At 37.1% G+C, this 21652-nt stretch overlaps 1 protein-coding gene and 1 non-coding gene across 6 annotated transcripts in view; both read right to left on the bottom strand.

The window, feature by feature from the left end:
* The window catches only part of DIS3L2 (DIS3 like 3'-5' exoribonuclease 2), a 344092-nt gene that overhangs the window by 238719 nt on the left and 83721 nt on the right, over positions 1-21652 (bottom strand). The gene's annotated exons all lie outside the window — the stretch shown is intronic.
* Positions 18451-18663, bottom strand: LOC117801350. The gene has a single exon (XR_004623861.1). It is a non-coding gene; the product is annotated as a small nucleolar RNA U3 (small nucleolar RNA).

Raw genomic sequence — 21652 nt, 5'->3', positions numbered from 1 at the left:
TGGCACACTGTAAACTCTGTACCTACTGCTAGATTTTTAAAATAGATTTAAAGAACAGCCAACTCCAACTCCAAAAATCTACTTGTATCTGCAACTATCCTTTCCTTCTTTACGCCTGAAGCCACAGCAGAGCAATCTAGCTTTGAATACTATTTCTTGCCTTGAGGGCTTTGCTTACTGGGTAATACCCCCCCAACACTATTTCATTTCTCCCTCCCTCTCTATGATAAACCTTTCTAATATCCACATGTGATGTTCTCTATCATTTCCATTCTTTGAAAACATTCTCATAAAACTGGAGTAGTTATATTAATATCAGTCAAATTAAAAAAAAAGTTTTTTAATTAAAGAAATATTTTAAAAAATATACGAACAACATTTATACAAGTCAAAGGACTTTATTTTTTCAAAGGACTTTCATTCATATTCTATAAAGTCTTAACTCATTAATACAAGGACAAACCAATTTAATAATTGGGTAAAAGACTAGCACAGACATTTCAGAAAAGTCTATCTATCTATCTATATAGATGGCCAATGAACACACACCCAAAAACTGTTCAAGCATCATTTTGTCATCAGGGAAATGCCAAACAAAAGATAACAAAAAACTACAACGACAAAAATCAATACTCCTATGGGCCTACTGGAATGGTTTAAAACTATACTACTATGTCCTGCTGAGGGTGTGGAGAAACTGACATTTTTAATAGGAGTAAAAAATGGTACAACTACCCTGGAAAACAGCTTCATGGTTTCTTATAAAGACAAACACGTTTACCAATGATCCAGCGATTCTATTTCTGGCTATTTAACCAAGAGAAATAAAAACATATGTCCATACAAAGACATGTACAGCAGTGGTCACAGAAGTTTTATTCTTAAAGGTCAAAAAAAATGAAAACAACTCAAGTGTCCTTCAACTGGTGGATGGGTAAACAAACTCTGGGACATCTATACAGCGGAACAGTATTCAACAACAATAAACAACATGGATGGATCTCAAATGCATTATGCTAATAGAAAAAGGCCAGACTCAAAATATTCCATTTATATGACATTTCTACAAAGGGCAAACCCATAGGGACATAAAACAGATTAGTGATTGGCAAGGGCTGTGGGGTAAGAGGAAGTGCAGACTAAAAACTGCTGCAAGGGAATCTGGGGTATGATGGGACTATTTTCTATCCTGACTATGGTAGAGGTTACACAAATCTATACAGCTTTTAAAATTCATAGAACTGAATGCTAGAAAGGGAGAATCTTACTGTATGTAAATATGTAAACCAAATAAATCTCCTTTGTATCCAAGCCAAACAAGCTTAGCTTCTATACACACAGAGGAGCAAAAACTCAATTAAAACATGCAAAGTATTAGCCAAGGTAATCAACCGATGATATCAAATATTTTTCATTCTGCCAAAATCTGAAATCCAATAAACATTTATCAAAATCTTATAACGTTGAAAAGCATCTACTAGGCATTAAATAACCCCTCCTTACAGTGAGGTGACGCTTAATAGTTAACAAAATACTCAAAAATATCATCACTACTACCAGGCCCCTGATACCCGGAAATAAGTAGGACCCACAAGGCACATCCCCAAATCTCTGTAACCAAAAGTATACATCATTCAAATGGCATAAGCTCTGAGCAGTGAAAGGAACGACTGCTTCCTGCTGAGATGACCAAGAAAGGGCATAAAAATGATGGTGAGAATAACACAGGTCAAGAGGATGACACTGATGAAAAAGATGGTATGGAAAAAGTCCAGGCATGTTTGAGGAACAATAAGAAGACAAATATGATTTAGATCTGGAAACTGCTGAAGAGCCTCCCACAACTTCCACCACCATACACACACACACACACACACACACACACACACTCCCCACAAAGGAAGATTAAGCTCTCCTGCCAGAGAAAGGCCTGAATGTCAGACGGTATACCCTAAAATGCACGTGTGTGTACACACAAATGCAGAACTTGTTTCTTCTTAACTTGTTGCTTAAAAAAAAGAAAGCCCTGGGGCGCCTGGGTGGTGCAGCCTTTAAGCGTCTGTCTTCGGCTCAGGGCGTGATCTCGTCCTTACTGGATCGAGCCCCACATCAGGCTCTTCGGCTGGGAGCCTGCTTCTTCCTCTCCCACTCCCCCTGCTTGTGTTCCCTCTCTCACTGGCTGTCTCTCTGTCAAATAAATAAAATCTTTAAAAAAAAAAAAGAAAAGAAAAGAAAGCCCTTGCGGCAGACATCAATACAGAAATAATATAGAACACTCTAACCACAAGTAGGACTGAGGTTTTTGTACACCAGCTGCCACTGATCAACTGGTTATGGGATTCCATGTAGAAAAACTAGAACTCCCAACTTTCAAATGATCCATGCTCAAAAATAATGTGATACAACAGTGGGGAATCCAGGGCCTGAGTGAGGCGGCAGGAGCCCAACAGGGGTTAAAGCCTAAGCAAGAAGGGTGACCTCATGGAAGAGCAGGTCAGTAATACCACCATATATGTTACAAACAGGATCAACAAAAAAATAAATACACTGTGGACAATAACAGCCATGTTTCTCACTATTAGAAGGAGTCACAAATGTGGAAAGGGGGAATCTATAATGAATCCTGTGGTGTTGGAACTATCAGTGTGAACTCACTGTTTTCTAGATAGGTAGGTAGGGAGACAGAAAGACAGGAAGGAAGGAAGGAAGGGGTATATACAGGTACATATATTTCCTAGTTCTGTTCACTGAGAGGCCTTGGGAGCATCTGGATTTCTCTACTAAAAGGAATGAGGACTTATTACAAAACAGCTGATTCCATGGCACAAGCAGGGAAAGATGAGGCTGGAGCATCTCCAGAAAGTAAAGAAGTGTTCAAAGAAGGATGAGAACATGTCAAAATGATACAGAAGCCAACTTGGGGGCTTCTACTGGCCAAATCTGGGGCAAATGGAATGAAATAATGATAGTAACAGATTGTTCCTCTGGGAAATTACATAATCTGCTCTTTCCCAAAGAGCATCTATATACTAAACATACTCACTTTTCAGGAATTGTGAATTCAGACATTTGCTCGATAGTATGGAAGCACCCTTCTGTCCCTTTAAGACACCCACTATCACTTCCAAGCCAGTGGGTCATGACAACATGAGTGCCTATCTCTGCTTATATTAAGCCACATAAAACTGGACCAAGCAAGGATAGAGAAGGCTTCTCAGCAGAGATGACTCTGGAGGAAGCAACGTGTCTCAGTCTCTGAAACCAAGGCAGGCTTTCTTCTACCTCCAGCATACCCAGAGCTGAAGACCCCTAAAAGGTAGACAAGATGACTCTAAGAATCTAAAGCAAATTTCCCAAGACCTTTGAATAAACACTGATTTTAAAAATAAATTTGTCTAAGTTGTTTTCTTTAAAAGGAAAAACTAAAGCATTGCTGTTCTTTTTACTTTATTTGGTCCTAAATATGGTATACAGCATCCTCATTACTTTACAATGACCGGGGAGGAGGGGTGTCTTTCACTAATGAAGTAATTCCTTCCCTACCATGAAGACTGTATTTCTGAACAACTCCAATACAATTTCCAATTTCCAATTTATATTTCACATAAAGTCATGTTTCATTTCAAATCTGACAAGACCTCAAATGTCCCCTGTGGTTTCTATGCACATGAACTACACTTCTATGATTCAGAAGCTGACACAACAGAGGAAGCTATTGTGAACCCTGAGACCAGTCTGGCTGCCACATATAAAATTATCCCTGGAGGTAGTCTGCTTATGAGATTTAACTTTGAAGAAGTAGAAAAGAATAAAAGAAGAAACCTGGCCATGAGCTGTGAAGTGCAGAACTGTATGTGCATGTGTGTTCACAATAGTATAAAAGCAAGGAGCTTATCTACATTATGGTGAATCTTCTTTTCAAGCTAAGACTTGCCCAAAGCTTTAGGAACAAAGTTACATTAACAAGAAGCTCTCTAGCTTCGCTGGGTAGGTCTCCAATCACGCAAGAAACATGTCTTTGCTTTCCCATTAGCACTTCCTTCCTTGCTTTGCAGATAGCTAAGCCCAGGTAACAAACAGCTGTATTTCAACAAGACGTGTCCAAAAGTGTCACTTTGGGGTTACAAAATGAGCAGCCCCAGAAATGGCTTTCAAAATCAGGTCAAAATCTGCTAAAATCTGGTCTTAAAAGAGTTATTATGAAGTCATTTAAATTTTGGGCTTATGCTGAGTTTGGTAGTACTATTATTTTTGATACTTAAGCCAGTGGTGAGTCTTCTGATGGTAGAATAACATTTTTTTTAACCAATAATTTTCTAAGAGCACTAGGCTGGAAATACAATTTTCATATTGTTTTATTTGAATCATTTTAAAAGCTGTCATCTTTCCCCTACCTTGATAGAAGCATAAAAAATGAGTTCAATGTAAGCTAGTTCAGCCATATAACCTCACAGTTTATGCCAATAAAAAATTCTTCTGAAAATTATCTTGGGCAGAAATTTTTGTATACAAAGTATCAGCCAAGAACAAATTTTTACAGCTGACTTCTAAACCCTTTAAAATTGTATTTTATAATGGAAATACTGACAGATGCTTTACCCTAGAAGCACTATTTAATATTTCCAGCTTTTCCAAAATACAATACTATGAACTCAGAAGCAGTGATATAGAAAAGAAAAAGTCTTAAATTATAAATCTATTTTTAAAAACAGGCATGAATAAAAATATATTTTGTGGATCAAACATGTTTACATGCATTTAGCTGTCATAACTACTACATTTAATTTTGCAAATGTTTTCTTGAACCACTTAGTCAATATTTCAATCTATGATACTTTTATTTGTGATCGGTGATTGATTTCAGCCTGGCTTGATACCCATTCACCATATACAGATGGAGTTCAGGTCCTGTTTCCACATGCAGGAGAAGTAAGAATGTTATCTAAGTTCACATCAGTTGAAGCAGGAGGAAGGCTGTAAACCACAGTGAGCCTAGAGAACTTGGAACAGTAGGAAGCCATTTCTGGGAAGTGGAGACCCAAATCAAAGAAAATCAGTGACAAGGACATCCCAGTGCACCGCACAGAGACAGGTGCCGGACACATCTGTAACTAAATTAATTTTTCTCCCACACCTCCTACTACCTCAATATCATCCTATAGCTCTAATTATAACAAGAGAAGGTCACCCACACTCGATACCCTCCATCCCAACCCAAACTGCATCCAAAACATAACTAAACTAAATGCACTTATATCCTCTGGATTCCAAAAGGTTGGTGATATGAGGAGATAGACACAGAACTAGAGCCCTCTAGAACTGAGGTACTGGCTTTGATGTTCAACACTTGAAGCATGTCACGATATTTTTAACTAGAAACATGCTCGAGTTTCATCATCTTTAAAATGAGATTTAAGGGGCTCCTGGGTGGCTCAGTTGGTTAAGCAACCAACTCTTGGTTTCAGCTTGAGTCATGATCTCAGGGTCATGAGATCGAGCCCCGCATTGGGCTCCATGTTTAGTGTGGAGTCTGCTTGGGACCCTCTGCCCCACCCCTGGCACTCACTCGCTCTCCCTTAAATAAATAAATAAATCTTTTTTAAAAATAAAAATAAAATAACATTTAAGTTATACACAACAGTAACAAAATAAAGGATAAAAATCATACAATCATTTCAATAGACACAGAAAAAGTATTTGACAAAATTCAACATCCATTTATGATTAAAAAAAAAAAACTCCCAGCAAAGTACAGAGAAAACATACCACAACATAATAAAGACCACATATGACAAGCCCACAGATAACATCATACTCAATGGTGAAAAAGTTTAACACTTTTCCTCTAGGATCAGGAACAAGACAAGGTTGTGTACCCTTGTCACTTTTATTCAATAGAGTATTGGAAATTCTAGCCAGAAAATAAAGCAAGGAAAAGAATTCATTAAAAAAGCACCCAAACTGAAAAGGAAGAAGTAAAGCTGTCTCTGTTTGCAGATGACATGATATTTTATATATGAAACCCTAAAGACTCCACCAAAAAACTATTAGAACTAATAAATGAACTCAATGAAGTTGAAGGATACAAGATCGATATACAAGGATACAAGATCAACATACAAAAATATGGTGTGTTTCTATTCTTTTTTAATTTTTTAGTTTTTTTATTTTTAAAGATTTTATTTATTTATTTGAGAGAGAGAGAATAAGCAGGGGGAGGAGCAGAGGGAGGGGGAGAAGCAGACTCCCTGCTGAACAGGGAGCAAGACGCAGGGCTCGATCCCAAGACCCCGGGATCATGACCTGAGCTGAAGGCAGATGCTTCACCAACTGAGCCACCCAAGCACCCTGGTTTGTTTCTATTCCTTAATAATGGACTATCAGAAGAAAAATTAATAAAACAATCCCATTTATGATTACATCAAAAGAACAAAATATCAGGGCAACCTGGGTGTCTCAGTAGGTTAAGCATCTGACCCCTGATTTCAGCCCTCTCTCTAAAATAAATAAATCTTTTTTTTTAAAATGGCAGAAGACATGAACAGACACATTTCCAAAGAAGACATCCAGATGGCCAACAGACACATGAAAAGATGCTCAACATCACTCATCATCAGGGAAACACAAACTAAAACTACAATAAAATATCATCTCACACCTGTCAGAATGGCTAAAATCAAAAACATAAGAAACAACAAGCGTTGGTGAGAATATAAAGAAAAAAGAACCCTTGTGCACTGTTGGTGGGAATGCAAACTAGTGTAGCCTCTGTGGAAAACAGTATGGAGGTTCCTCAAAAAAATTACAAATAGAATTACCTTATGATCTAGTAATTCCACTACTAGGTATTTATCCAAAAGATATGAAAACACTAATTCAAAAAAATACATGCATCCCCATGATTATTGCAGCACTATTTACAATAGTCAAATTACAGAAGCAGCCCAAATGTCTATCAACTGATAAATGGATAAAGAAGATGTGGTAAAGATTTATAATGGAATATTACTTAGCCATAAAAAAGAATGAAATCTTGCCATTTGCAACAACATGGATGGATCTAGAGAGTATAACACTAAGTGAAATAAGTCAGCCAGAAAAATAAATACTATGTGATTTCACTCATATGTGGAATTTAAGAGGCAAACAAACAAAAAATGAGACAAACCAAAAAATAGATTCTTAAATAAATGGGTGAAATAAGTGAAGGAGATCAAGAAGGCGCTTATCATGATGAGGACTAGTAATGTACAGAATTGCTGAATCACTATATGTACACCTGAAACTAATTTAACATTGTATGTTAACTACACTGGAATTAAAGTTAAAAAAAAATTCCAATGGCATTTTTCACAGAAATAAAACAATCCTAAAATCTGTATGGAACTAAAAAAACCCTAACAGCTAAAGCAATCTTGAGAGAGAACAAAGCTGGAGGCATCATCTTCCCTGGTTTTGAAGCTCTAGTCATCCAAGCAGTATGGTATTGATCTAAAAACAGGCACATAAGTGAAGTCTTGCCATTCACAACAACATGGTTGGAGCTAACAACTCAGATGCTGAGGGAAATAAGTCAGACAGAGGAAGACAAATACCATATCACTTCACTTATATGTGGAATCTAAGAAACAAAACAAATGAACAAACAGCAACAAAAAGAGAAACAGATTCATAAATATAGAGAGCAAACTAGCGGTTGCCAGAGGGGAGGTGAGCAGGGGTACAGGTGAAATAAGTGAAGGGGATTTAAGAGGTAAAAACTTCCAATTATAAAATACGTAAGTCACAGGGATGAGAAGTACAGCATAGGGAATATAGTCGATAATACTATAATGACTTTGAGTGGTGACAGATGGTAACTATACTTATCATGGTGACCATTTCATAATGTATATAATTGTCAAATCACTATGTTGTCCATCTGAAACTAATATATGTCAACTGTACTTCAATTAAAAAAAAGCAGACACACAAATCAATGGAATAGAACAGAGCCCAGAAATAAACTCACACACATATGGTCAATTAATTTATGACAAAGGAGCCAAGAATATACAATGGGGAAAATTTCTTCAATAAGGCGCTGGGGAAAGCTGAACAGCCACATGCAAAAGAATGAAACTAGACTACTATCTTACACCATACACAAAAATTAACTCAAAATGGATTAAAGTCTTGAATGTAAGACCTAAAACTATAAAACTCTTAGAAGAAAACATAGGTGGTAAGCTCCTTGACATAAGTCTTGGTGATTATATTCTGGATATGACTCCAAAACCTGAAACAACAAAAGCAAAAGTACAGTGGGATTACATCAAACTAAAAAGCTTCTGCATAGCAGAGGAAATTATCAAAGTGAAAAGGCAACCGGCTGAATGGGAGAAATATTTGCAAATCATACACCTGACAAGGGATTAATAACCAAAATATATAAATAATTCATGCAGCTCAATAGCAAAAAGACAAAAAGCAAAATCCCAAAAATTAAAAAAAACAGGCAGAGGATCAGGGCCCCTGGGTGGCTCAGTCGGTTAAGCATCTGCCTTCGGCTCAGGTCATGGTCCCAGGGTCCTGGGATTGAGCCCCACATTGGGCTCCCTGCTTGGCAGGGAAGAGTCTCCCTCTCCCCCAGCTCATGCTCTCTCTCACTCTCTCTCAAATAAATAAGATCTTTAAAAAAAAAACAGACAGAGGATCTAAATAGACATTTTTCCGAAGAAGACATATAGACTGCCAACTGGTACATAAGGAGATGCTCAACATCACTCCTCATCAGGGGAAGGTAAATCAAAACCATAACGAGATACCACCTCAAACCTGTTAAATAGTTATCAAAAACAAACAAACAAAAAACAAAAAGGGGACTCCTGGGTGGCTCAGTTGGTTAAGCGTCTGCCTTCGGCTCAGGTCGTGATCAAGCCCCACATTGGGCTCCCTGCTCCTTGGGGAGCCTGCTTCTCCCTCTCCCTCTGCCTGCCGCTCCCCCTGCTTGTGCTCTCTCTCTCTCTGACAAATAAATAAATAAAATCTTGAAAAAAAAAAAAAAAGTAACAAGTGTTGGTGAGGATGTGTAGAAAAGGGAACCCTTGTGCACTGCTGGTGGGAACATAAATTGGTACAGCTGCTATGGAAAACAGTATAGAGGTTCCTCAAAAAGTTAAAAATAGAACTACCTACAATCCAACAATTCCACTTCTGGGTATTTATTCAAAGAAAACAAAAACATAGGGTGCCTGGGTGGCTCAGTCAGTTAAGTGTCTGCCTTTGGCTCAAGTCATGATCCCAGGGTCCTGGGATCGAGTCCCAAATTAGGCTCGGCAGGAAGCCTGCTTTTCCCTCTCCCTTTGCTCCTCCCCCCTTCCCATGCTCTCTCTCTCTCTGTGTCAAATAAATAAAATTTTTTTAAAAACCCATAAATTTAATAAGCTCTATGCACCCTCGTGTTCACTGCAGCATTATTTACAACAGACAAGGTCGTGGAAACCACCTAAATAAACATGGGTGAATGAATGGATAAAGAAGATCACATATATACAATGACATACTATTCAACCGTAAGAAAGAAGGAAATCTTGCCATTTATAACAACACAGATGGACCCTGAGAGGATTATGTTAAGTGAAAAAAGTCACACAGAGAAAGACAAATATCATATGATCTCACTTATATGTGGAGTTTAAACACACACACACACACACACACACACACACACACGAGCTCTCAGATACAGAGACCAGACTGGTGGTTGTCAGAAGTAAAGGCTGGGGGTGGGCAAAATGGGTAAAGAGGTCAAAGGTACAAACCTCCCATTATAAAAGTTATGGGCATATAATGTACAGCAGCATGGTGACTATAGTTAATAATACTGTATTGCATATTCATAAACTTTAAGTCCTCATTCCATGAAAAAAATGCTGTATGTGTCTATGTAAAATGACAGATGTTAGCTAGACACCCCAGCGATGCTTTCACAATATATACAAATCAAACATCGTACACCTGACACTAATATAATGTTATATGTCAATAATACCACAAATTTTTTTAAAAAGGAAAAAAACTGGGACATTAGACTGGAAAACCATTACATCTCCAGCTTCAAGAGTCTGACACTTGGGTTGAAATTTGGAAAAATGTCTATTTATCAGAGTGAAACGACTAAGGGAAAAAAGAAAAATGTAGGTGACGTGGCAATAAGAGAAAGGACAGAAAGTGAGTTCACTAATAGAAAGGAATATTTAAGTTAATTTCATGACCAAATCTGCTTGTGTTCAACAGGACCAGTACAATTATAATATAATTACTTGATTATATTTGTGTACTAGTCAAAGGTAATGCACAGAATGCTATTAATTTTTTTCATTTTAAAATGAACACTTTTACTGAACATAATCCATTTTATTTACATACAGAAAAGTACACAAATCATAAGTGTATAATATAAAATTTTACAAAGTAAACACACACAGTCATGTAAGTAGTACCAAGATGAAGAAACAGTCTTGCCACTGTATTTTTTTTTACCATGCTGCCTAAAAACTTAACCACAAATTTAGCAGCTTAAAAAAAAGATACAAATTTCTGTGGGTCACATATCCAGAGGTGCTACCTAGTTAGGCCCTGTGCTAAGGATCTCACAAGGCTGCCATCAAGGTGTTGCCTGGGGCCACTGTCTCATCTCTGGTTTAAGGATCAAACCCTCATAAGCTTGAGTCAGTGTTGGCAAAATTCCAGTTCTTCCACCTCTTACCAATTCTCAGCATTGTCAGTCCTTTGCAATTTAGTTGGGTGGTGTAAGAACTCCAGCTTCTTTCTTCAAAATTATGTTAGTTGCTTTTGGCCTTACGTTGACATCTATACTTAGAACCAGTTGCCACACATGAAAATGCTTGCTTGGACTGTGTTGAAGCTATAGATCAATCTGGAAAGAATTAACATTTTTACCATACTGAGTCTTAAAGGCCATGAACTTTTAGTTAGGGCATCTTTATCTTCTATCAACAACACTGTGTAGTTTTTAATGTTGAGGTCTTGAACATTGTCCACAATACTTATCCTAAGGTACTTGTTTTTCTATGCTAATGTAAAAGGTACCATTTTTTAAATTATTATTGGTTTGCTGATATACAAGAATAACAACTAATTTTTGGAGGTTGACTTTGTATGTAGCAACCTTCATCCTTTAGGGTTTTCCATGTACGCAATCAAGTAATCTGAACATAATGACCACCATCTTCCTTTCCCAGTCCTTACACCTTTCCCCCATGCCTTATTACTGACTATGACCCCTGGTACAATGTGGAATAGAAGTGGTAACAGTCAGCATCTTTGTTTCATTCCCACTATCAGAAGGAAAGCTTTCACTGTTTCAACATTAAATATGATGTTTTGCAGGGTTTTTTTTTTTTGTAAAAAGCCTTTATTAGATTAAGGGGATTTATTCTTCTAATACTATGCTAAGAATTTTTACCAAAAATGGATTTTGAATTTTACCAAATACATTTCTGCAAAAACTGAGGTAATCATATGATTCTTTCCTTTATTCTGTTAATGTACTTCATTACTGGGGTGCCTGGGTGGCCCAGTCAGTTAAGTGTCTGCCTTCGGCTCAGGTCATAATCCTGGGGTCCTGGGATTGAGCCCCTGAGTCCGGCTCCCTGCTCAGCGGGGAATCTCCTTCTCCCTCTCCCTCCGCCCCTCCCCCTGGCTCGTCCTCACTTGTTCTCACTCTCTCAAAAAAATAACATCTTTTTTAAAAATGTGGTTCATTATATTGAGTTTTTCCCATTTTAACCACTTTACTGAGATATGATTGACACGTAAAAAGCTGTACATATTTAACCTATATAATTTAATGATTTAGGGGATAAGTACATATCCTTGAAACCATGACCACCACCAGCAAGGAAACAGACGTACCCATCACCTCCTAAATTATCTCCCCACCTTCTTTATTTTACTTTATTTTTGTGGTAAAAACATTTAACATAAGATCAACACTCTTAGCAAATTTAAAGTATACAATACAGCACTGTTAGCTACAGGCGCTACACTGTAGCAGATCTCCAGAACTTATCCTGCAAAATGGAAATTTTGTACCTTGGACTATTACCTTCCCTGTTAACAGAGTTTTGAATAGTAAACCAACCTCGTATCCCTGGAATAAATCCCATTTGGTTCTAATATATTATTTTTTTCTATATATCTATGGATTCAATTTCCTATCATTTTTTTAGAATATCTGTATCTCTGCTCATGAGAGAAATTTTCCTGTAATTTTCTAACATTGCATTGTCTGTTGTCAGGTTTTAATAGCTAGAATATGTAGGCCTCATAAGACATTTTTCTATTCTTCAAAGAGTTTTGTAAAATTGATGCTATTTTACTGTCATAAATATTTGAAAGCATTCACCTGTAAAGCGATTGGACCCTGAAGTTTTTCTTGTTTAAAAAAAAAAAAGCTGAATTAAAGATTTAATTTCTTTACTGGATATAAAATTGAATATTCAGATTTTCTATTTCTTCTTCTGACCATTTTGTTGTGTATTTCAAGAAATATGTTTATTATTTCTAAATTTGCCTTTACTTTTGAAAAATACTTTCACTTGGTATAGATACCTAGGTTGGCAGTTATCTTCTTTCTGTACTTTTTTTTTAAGTAGGCTCCACACCCAGCTTGGAGCCCAACACAGAGCTTGAATTCATGACCCTGAGATCAAGACCTTAGCTGAGTTCAAGACTCAGACGCTTAAACTACTAAGCCACCCAGGCACCCTACCCCTTCTTTTTGTACTTTACAAGATATCCTCCAGCATCCTTTGGCTTCCATCAGATTTGTTTGAAAAGTCAGTTTTTGTTCCTTTGAAGAGATCTTTTTCTTCTATCTCCTGTCAAGAGTTTTCTCTTTGGGTTTCATTAAGTTTTACTATAATATGCCTACATATGATCTGCTTTGTATTAATCCTATTTGGGCTTTCTTGAGTTTCTCAAATCTGTGGCCTGACGTCTTTTATATATTTTGGAAAATTCATAGATGTTATTTCTTAAAATACTGTTTGAGTTTCTTTCCCTTTTTCCTCCTTAGCTCAAATTATACAAATATAACGTGTTTTCTTTGTATTTAATATGTATTTGATCCTTTTATTTTCTCCATGCCTCACTCTAAGTATGTTTTTTTTTTAAGATTTTATTTATTTATTTGACAGAGAGAGACAGCCAGCGAGAGAGAGAAAACAAGCAGGGGGAGTGGGAGAAGAAGAAGCAGGCTCACAGCGGAGGAGCCTGATGTGGGGCTCAATCCCAGAGCACTGGGATCACACCCTGAGCCGAAGGCAGACACTTAACGACTGAGCCACCCAGGCACCCCTCTAAGTATGTTTCACTGAACAATTTTCCAGTCTACTAATCCCCTCTTCTGTAGTATCTAATTTTAGCTAAACACATATATTGAGTAAACCAGTCTCTATCATTTTTTCAGTTCTAGAATTTTTATCCATTCTCTTTCTATAAGTAACAGTTCTCTGGAGAAATTCTCTATCTTGTCATCTACTATCTTGAGCGTATTGGCTCAATTATTTTAAAATCAATTTCCTATAAACACCTAAATTTACCCATGGGTGTGTTTCTACTGTTTTTTTTTCTCTTGGTTTTTGATCATTTCTCATACATAATGCTTTTTTACTAAATGCTGGATGTCAATGCAAAATTGTAAGAGTTCTAAAAGATACTCCCTCCTTCCAAAGAAGGTTCACTTTTCTTTTAGCAGACAGATGGGAACAGATCATGCTGACACAATCAGAAACTGAGATGGTTTGAGGATGGATTTTCCGCCTTTTTTAAGTACACACCATCAGCCAAACATTTTTACTGTAGAGTACAAAATACATATGATAAATGAATTATAATTCAATAATTAGTCAAGAGTTCATGTAACTTATAAAATGTACTTGGGCAGTTCCCACATTATAGATGTTCTTTTATATGCATGTTTATATGAATTTTATCTCTCTTGGGTTTTTTTCCTCTTCTGATCCTGGGCCCTCTAGTTGCAGTTACCCCCCAAATCCCTGAAAAATCTTCCCTGCAATGCATATAAGCACATGTGTACTTTCTGTGTCTCAACCCACATTAGAGATTCAGGATGACAGCCTAAAGAACTTCCCTGATACTGCTTCTAAAAAATAACAGCTATCAGTGGAAAGCTTCAAGGCAAAATGGAAGAAAGGAAAATAAAATGAACAGTGATTAATCAATTTTAATCAATTTTAGACCTCAAAAAACAAGTCAAATAACTCTAAAATGAATGAGTTTAGGATTTAATGTATTAATTCTAAGACAAAAATAATATTGCAAGTATCTTTCTCCAAAGGAACTTAGCTAAGGAGATGACTTATTTTCTGCTGAAAGAACAGAATTTCTTTAATTTCTTTTAAATTAGAAAAATTTAAAGCACTCTAGCTTTTGCATTTGTTAAAGTAGTTTCCAAATGTTAAGATATTCCTTATGGTTCTAAACAAAGAAACAAAAACAAGTTTTGAAAATAAGACTTCCTGGATCCATTCAGGCTTAACAGATAATATAAACTTCCTGTATGTTCCATGAGGGCACCACACTGTCTGTCACATTCAGTGACATATATCCCCTTATCTGGTGTACTGCAGATGTCCAAAATAATATTCGTTAAATAAATCACCACATCAATGAATTAAGAGAAAACTGACATATCAGTACCTTCCTGCTTTAATTTACTATAAAAAACACATTTTAAACTATTTTTTAAATAAATTAATAATAAAACTGACACAAATATATTTGCTAAGTTCCATACAGCCTTAACTGAAGTACCCTGAAAGACGGAAGTATGAACAAAAACCCAAATTCAAGAATTTTATGTTTTAGGGACTGACTTTTCCTCTGTTGTCAGACATTGCCCCTCATGAATTAAATCAATATGCTCTGGCCTGTTTATCAACGAGTACGGGAAAAATGAAAAATAAATACTACAGTTCAGTCCATCTTGCAAAGTAATCTACATAAGGCCCTAGAAGAGTGCCTCTCACACAACAGGTACTCAATAAATGCTAGTTGCCATTTTTAACATCAAATAGTAGAAGGCATTCATAAGAAGCAACACAAAGAATACACAGAAGAAAACACCAAACAGCACTGGAATGTGAACAGAGACAGTAATAAAGGGCTCTATATTATGGATGAGAAACATCTGAAGGTTTTTCAAGTAAGTAAAACAGAAACCTTGCGTAACAATTCTGGAGATACAATGGAAAAGGCCTCCCAGTGGCAACAACCTGTGTAGGAGAGAGAAAAAGAGATACAAGCAGAGAACTGCAAGCAAAGGAAACCATGTGTGTGAAAAGAAAGTGCAGACACACAGCTGTACCGTGTGTATTCAAAGACCTCCCTTCTGCAGTGCCTGAGCTAAGGGTACACTGAAGGTCGCCCGAGAGGGCAAAGGGCGGGTCATACAAGGCCTTTATGTCACATGAAGAAATAGGAATGGTAACAAAGAGCTAAAAGACTCTCGTCTAAGCTAATATTAACTGAAAAATAGGTGAGTGACAGCATCTAGGGCCTCTAGGAAAAAACAGAGTATCCTGGAACAATCAAAATCTACAAACATACTTATTTAACTCTCTAAACCAAAGGAAATTAAGATGGAAACAAATAAAAAACCATCTATAAATATTAATGAAGAAACATTACAGAAGACATTTATAATCAACACAGTCCACCTTTGATATTCGGGGGGGGGATTATATCCAGCTCCCATGTGCAAATATCCAGCAAACCTGACTTGATCCAATGCTATATTTTCTCTTCTAATTAAAGTTAGTTCTTAAGAAAACAAATTTTTGCTTTGAAAGACCACTAAATTTGGTAAATTCACCCCATGCTTTTTAGTCATAAAATTTTACATCAAAAGATCATTTTTCTTACGTTGTCTGGAAACGATGAAATTGTTCAACAAGTATTTATTCCCCAACTACTGCATGTTAGTTACGGCCGCTAGATGCAAGGACAAGAAACTGAAAGAATGAAACTCGCATTTTAAAAGCACCTATTTGCCAGACACTATTTTGGGTGATTGCAGCTCCTTAATCCTTACCAAAAAACTTACTTTCATTTATACATGAAGCCTCTGAACCTCAGGGCCTGTAAGTAAAGGGCCTAGAATGTAGACCCTAATCTGACTTGAACAGACCATGTTCTTTCTCAAATGCCATGAACATAAACATAAATAAAACACAACTCTTGCCCTCACCGCCTTAAACCTGGGAGGAATACACGCTTACAGTCCCTTTGCCTGAAATATTCTCCCCTCCCCCGAATTTTCATTTGGCAAACTCTTCTTTCAAACTAAAATTCAAATGTCATCTATTTTAAGAAATTTTCATCAGTTCCCTCAGGCAGAGCTGTCTTCGCCCCTCCTCTGAGCTCTGGCATCTGTCTTCAAATCTCTGTAAGGAATATATCAGATAGCACCATGGCTGCTCTGTTTACATATCTGATCTTGGGCAAATTGTGTTCATCTTTGCTCCCCTGGGACCCAGGCCAGTGCCAGGCACAAACAGGCCAATGAAAAAATGTTGGGTAAATGAACAGATGGTGGAAATCACCCAAATAGAAGTGCCAGTTTAAACTCTGAATGTACATAAAGGTCTCTGTGGAAAATATTATAAAGAAAGAAAAGACGGCTCAGGGCAGGAGATTGGGAAAGGTCTACAAGGTGGAGGAAAGAGAGATATCAACTAAGAAAAAACAAACCAAGGAGAGAAACAGAAGTGGGCCACAGATCTAATAGGGCATTATTACAAAGAGGATGGTCTTAAATCATTGTAGAAGCTCAAGGAAAATGAAAACTAAGAAAGTGACCAATGAAAATGGATAGGAAATCAGTGATGACCACGAAAAGAACAACTTTAGTAGAATGGTGGGTTAGAAGCCAAACTTCAGAATCTAGACCACTGTCAAAAAAGAAACAGTGGGTTCAAAACATCTGGCTCTGAAGAAAGAGGAAAAGAAACAGAAGCACAAAAGAAAATGTGCACAAAACAAGGATCTTTAAACTCAGAGACATACACCCCTGGCCCTGACTTCGAAGTACAGAATCAGCCTTATGCTTCTGTATCTACCAGAAAAGTGAAATCAGGTCCAACTCAAAGTGCCAAACACAGAAAGAACACACTTAGGAGAAATAGCTAACATTGAAGATGATTAAAGCAATGTTCAAAGTACCAACAAGGGGAATGAAGCATGAGAGACTATGGACTCTGAGTAACAAACTGAGGGCTTCAGAGGGGAGGCGGGTGGGGGAATGGGATAGGCTGGTGATAGGTAGTCAGGAGGGGCACGTATTGCATGGTGCACTGGGTGTTATACGCAACTAATGAATCATAGAACTTTGCATCAAAAACCAGGGATGTACTGTATGGTGACTAACATAATAAAAAAATATTATTAAAAAAATAAAAATAAAAATTAGGGGCGCCTGGGTAGCGCAGTCGTTAAGTGTCTGCCTTCGGCTCAGGGCGTGATCCCGGCGTTTCAGGATCGAGTCCCACATCGGGCTCCTCCGCTGGGAGCCTGCTTCTTCCTCTCCCACTCCCCTACTGTGTACCCTCTCTCACTGACTGTCTCTCTGTCACATAAATAAAATAAAATCTTAAAATAATAATAATAAATAAATAAATAAAAATAAAAAATTAATAAAATAAAAAAAACAAAGTAACAACAAGGTCAAAGGATGGATGGAAAACAAAAGGCGAAAATTAAATAAATGCAAAGTCTTTTATGGAGTGTGGTTTTAATTATTTAACTAAAGGATGGGCATGACCTGGCAGTACACAGATACCATTTGAAAAAGTTTTCTCATCTTTTGACATAGTAAACTGCACTCAGAGAATTTAAGAAAACAATCCTAAAAAATAAAAGTTATGTATTTAAAGGTGTTCTCCACAATATTATTTAAATAACCAAAAAACTATAAACAACTAAAATATCCTGTAACATAGGAAAGTTATTAAAAATAAAAAACATACACTCACAGTTAAATATTTTGCAGTACTTAGAAGTGATGATTTACTTAAACACTTTCTGAGTGCATTAATTTGTGTCTAAAAATCTTAATAATAAACTAAGACAATGTTTATAGTAAATAAAAGCTCACAGTACTAAACCACATACACATAATATGAATGTTGTATACTCATTGTATAAAGGCATTTTGAAAAGCAGGTAACAATGACACAAAATGCTAAGAGGACAACAGTACTTCTGTTAGGTAATGAAGGGAATGTACTTCCCACACTGCATTCAGTAATATACTGTCTCAAAACAACAATAACAGTAATAAACACCCTTCTTCAGCAACAGCAACAAAAACAACCTGGGCATATCCAACTCAGTAAGTGTCCACGACATTTTTTCTTTTTTCCTACTCAGACGGCATCCCCTCCCTCTCACTCTCCCAAAGGAAGAGAAGAACGATCATCAGTAACAAAGGCAGCTACAGAAGCAACTCCCACAGCCGGCTTTACACTCAGGAGAGGACGCTGCACCTAATCCTCGTGGTTTCAGATATTCTTCATGTTCAGAGAAACTTCTCTAGTAGTGAACTACAGAAATGATCTCTGAAAACATAGTCTTCCCACACACAACATTTTTTAAAAGGGAACTTTTGATGCTCCAGAAGTAACTCACAAAATAAAGAGTCATCAATTCACAGGCTAGATGACAGAGGGGTACATTTTGAAATGCCCCAGAACAATGACTTGTGTGTGAAAAGGAACGGGAGCAACACGATTCATACACTGCTCATACAATGACTAAATACCGAAGAACACAGGTCATTTCTGGGCCAAAATTGTGTATATATTCACAAGACTAACTCCTTTTAAGTCAGAAAAGATTAGAGACAGTATATTTTAGTGATCTACATTACAAAAATTAAGTTTTACTAAACATGGAATCTCCATATGACCCAATAATTTTACTCCTAGGTATATAACCAAGAGAACTGAAAACATGGGTTCACACAAAAACTTGTTCATGAATGTTCATGGCAGCATTATTCATAATAGCCAAAATGTGTAAGCAACCAAATGTCCGTCAACTAATGAAAAGATAAAATGTGATACCTTTGTACAGTGGTATATTACTTAGTTATAAAAAAGGGATGAAGAATTGATAAATGCTATAATATGGATGAATCTTGAAAACATGCTAAGAACCCAAACTCAAAAGGGGAAGTTTTGTATGATTCCATTTATATGAACTGTTCAGAATAACCTATAGAGACAGAAGGAAGGTGGTTGCCAGAGTCTGGGTGGGAAAGGGAATAGGGAGCAAATGTTTAATGAGGACAAGGTTTCTTTAGGGGATGATGAAAATGTTCTGGAATCAGATAGTGGTGATGGTTATATAATATTGTGAATATATTAAAATCACTGGATTGCACTCTTTAAAATGATTTTAAAAACAAAATGATTAAAATATGAAATTTATCTCAATAAAATCATTAATTTAATCATTTATGGCATAATCTAACCTTCTCTGACCAAAGTAAATGTCAGAATGAAAAGATAATTCCAATTAAATGACAAATAATAAATCATTTTTATAATATGGGTACCCTATTTATTAAAGAACAGTATATCCTTTTGATAAAACCCAAATATAGACATTTCAACAGTTTCAGACTGCTTTTGTTTAGATTTGCTTCCTCTAGTTCTTTATCCTTCCAGCTATGTTCTTCTTTATCTTTAAAATCTCATCTAATGTGGGGGCACTTGGGTGGCTCAGTAGGCTAAGCATTTGCCTTTAACTCAGGTCATGATCCCAGGGTCCTGGGACTGAGCCCCAAAGGGCTCCCTCCTCAGCAGGGAGTCTCCTTCTCCCTCTGCTCCTCCCCATGCTTGTGCACTCTCGTGCGTTCTCTCTCTAATAAATAAAATCTTTAAAAAATAAATAAAATTTCATCTGATGCAACAACATATGACACTATAACAGCACAGGGGAAAAGGAAAAATAATAATGCTCACATTATTAGCTTTTTCACACTGTGGATTGTTTCAAGATACAAAATTCTGAACACTGAAATAACTTTTCAACATCCTATAAGTTTACTTTTCAAAAAGACTATTACATGTTGCAAACTACCAAAAGCAGGCCTCAAACAGTGGTTTAGGAAAAAAGAAAGAAAGCCTACCTCGCAACACACATGCACTAAACACAGTGTAAGAGGTAATTCTTCAGGAAAAAAAAATTAATGAAACTGGGACTAATAAAATGACATGATTATTTGAACTTAACATAAAATGAACAACTAATGATATGGATTGAAATCTTTTTCAATAAACTAATTAGAAAGTTTTTTCCAACCTATACCTATAAGAATAACCTCTCAGTCCTTCATTTTGCTATAACAAAATGGAGAAGGGAAGTGTGTGTGTGCGCGCGCGCGCGTGTGCGTGTGTTTGGTAGGGGGGAAGGTGACCAGAGTCTAATTCTGCTAAAATAAGGAAATCATTACTCACGCACTCATGACTCTCCCCCTGGACTAGCTATAATAATGTCATATATATGCTCCTTTCTCTCTAGTGCCGAAGTAGCTTTTATTTTAAAAGAAAGAAGAGTTAATTATTTAATTATCCACCATCAGTGCTTCTCAAAATTTAACCTTCATGCAAATCACTTGGGGATCTTGTGAAAAAACGGATTCTTCACACTGGTGGTTGTCAGAGGAAAGGTGGGAGAGAGGATGGATGAAACAGATCAAGAGGATTAAGAGTACAGTTATCTGGATGAGCACTGAGGAATGTGCAGAATCTCTGATTATATTGCACACCTGAAACTAATACAACACTGTATGTTAATTATACTTGGGTTAAAAAAAGAAAGAACTGGGGGGAAAAAAGCAGGTTGTTATTCAGTGGGTCTCGGGGTACAGCCTGAGACTCCTGCAGTGTTGCTGGTACATAGAACACACTTTGAGTTGCAAGGATCCAGAAGAATACCACGTCGAACACCAAGAATGTACTGGAGAGGACAGGCAGAAGGCCCAAAGGCAATATACCCAGGCTGCAAGGCTCAAGCTCCTCACTGTCAAAAGCCACCTAGATCTGATCTCAAAGGATCTGAGACTATGGTTTTTACTGACTGGAGATACTCCATCAACAGGGCATTATAAACAATGAGACCTCACTCCGCCCATGGTTCCAGAAAAAGAAATGACCATGCACCAAGGATTCCAACAGTTTCCAGGTTCATTCTAGCTTCATCCAACAAGATCTGGGTCTTCAATTCTACAACTGGTCTCTGCCAGCACGAAATGAGCAGGAGCCTCTGACGGGTTAACAAGGACTTATCTCCAGCCATTCCCCTTCTCCTCACAGCCTCCACTTCCACTCTAATAAACAACTTTTCAGATTAGAGCAGGCCAGGCTTTCCTTTCCATCAAGCCTTCTAGCTCAAACTCACTTTACATTCAGACTTCACTTCCTCCAAAAATATATTTCCAAAAAGCATTCTGTGACCCTCGGCAGGCTGGTAGGGTGTCCCTACTGTGTACTCGCACAGCACTCCAGGACTTGACCACTGCACTCACCACTCAGCATTGCTCCGCTCGGCTGACAGT

The sequence above is a fragment of the Ailuropoda melanoleuca genome, chromosome 2, assembly GCF_002007445.2.
Source record: "Ailuropoda melanoleuca isolate Jingjing chromosome 2, ASM200744v2, whole genome shotgun sequence".
NCBI lineage: Eukaryota > Metazoa > Chordata > Mammalia > Carnivora > Ursidae > Ailuropoda > Ailuropoda melanoleuca.
Note: the sequence above shows the minus strand (reverse complement) of the source record. Positions and strands in the feature narration are given on the sequence as shown.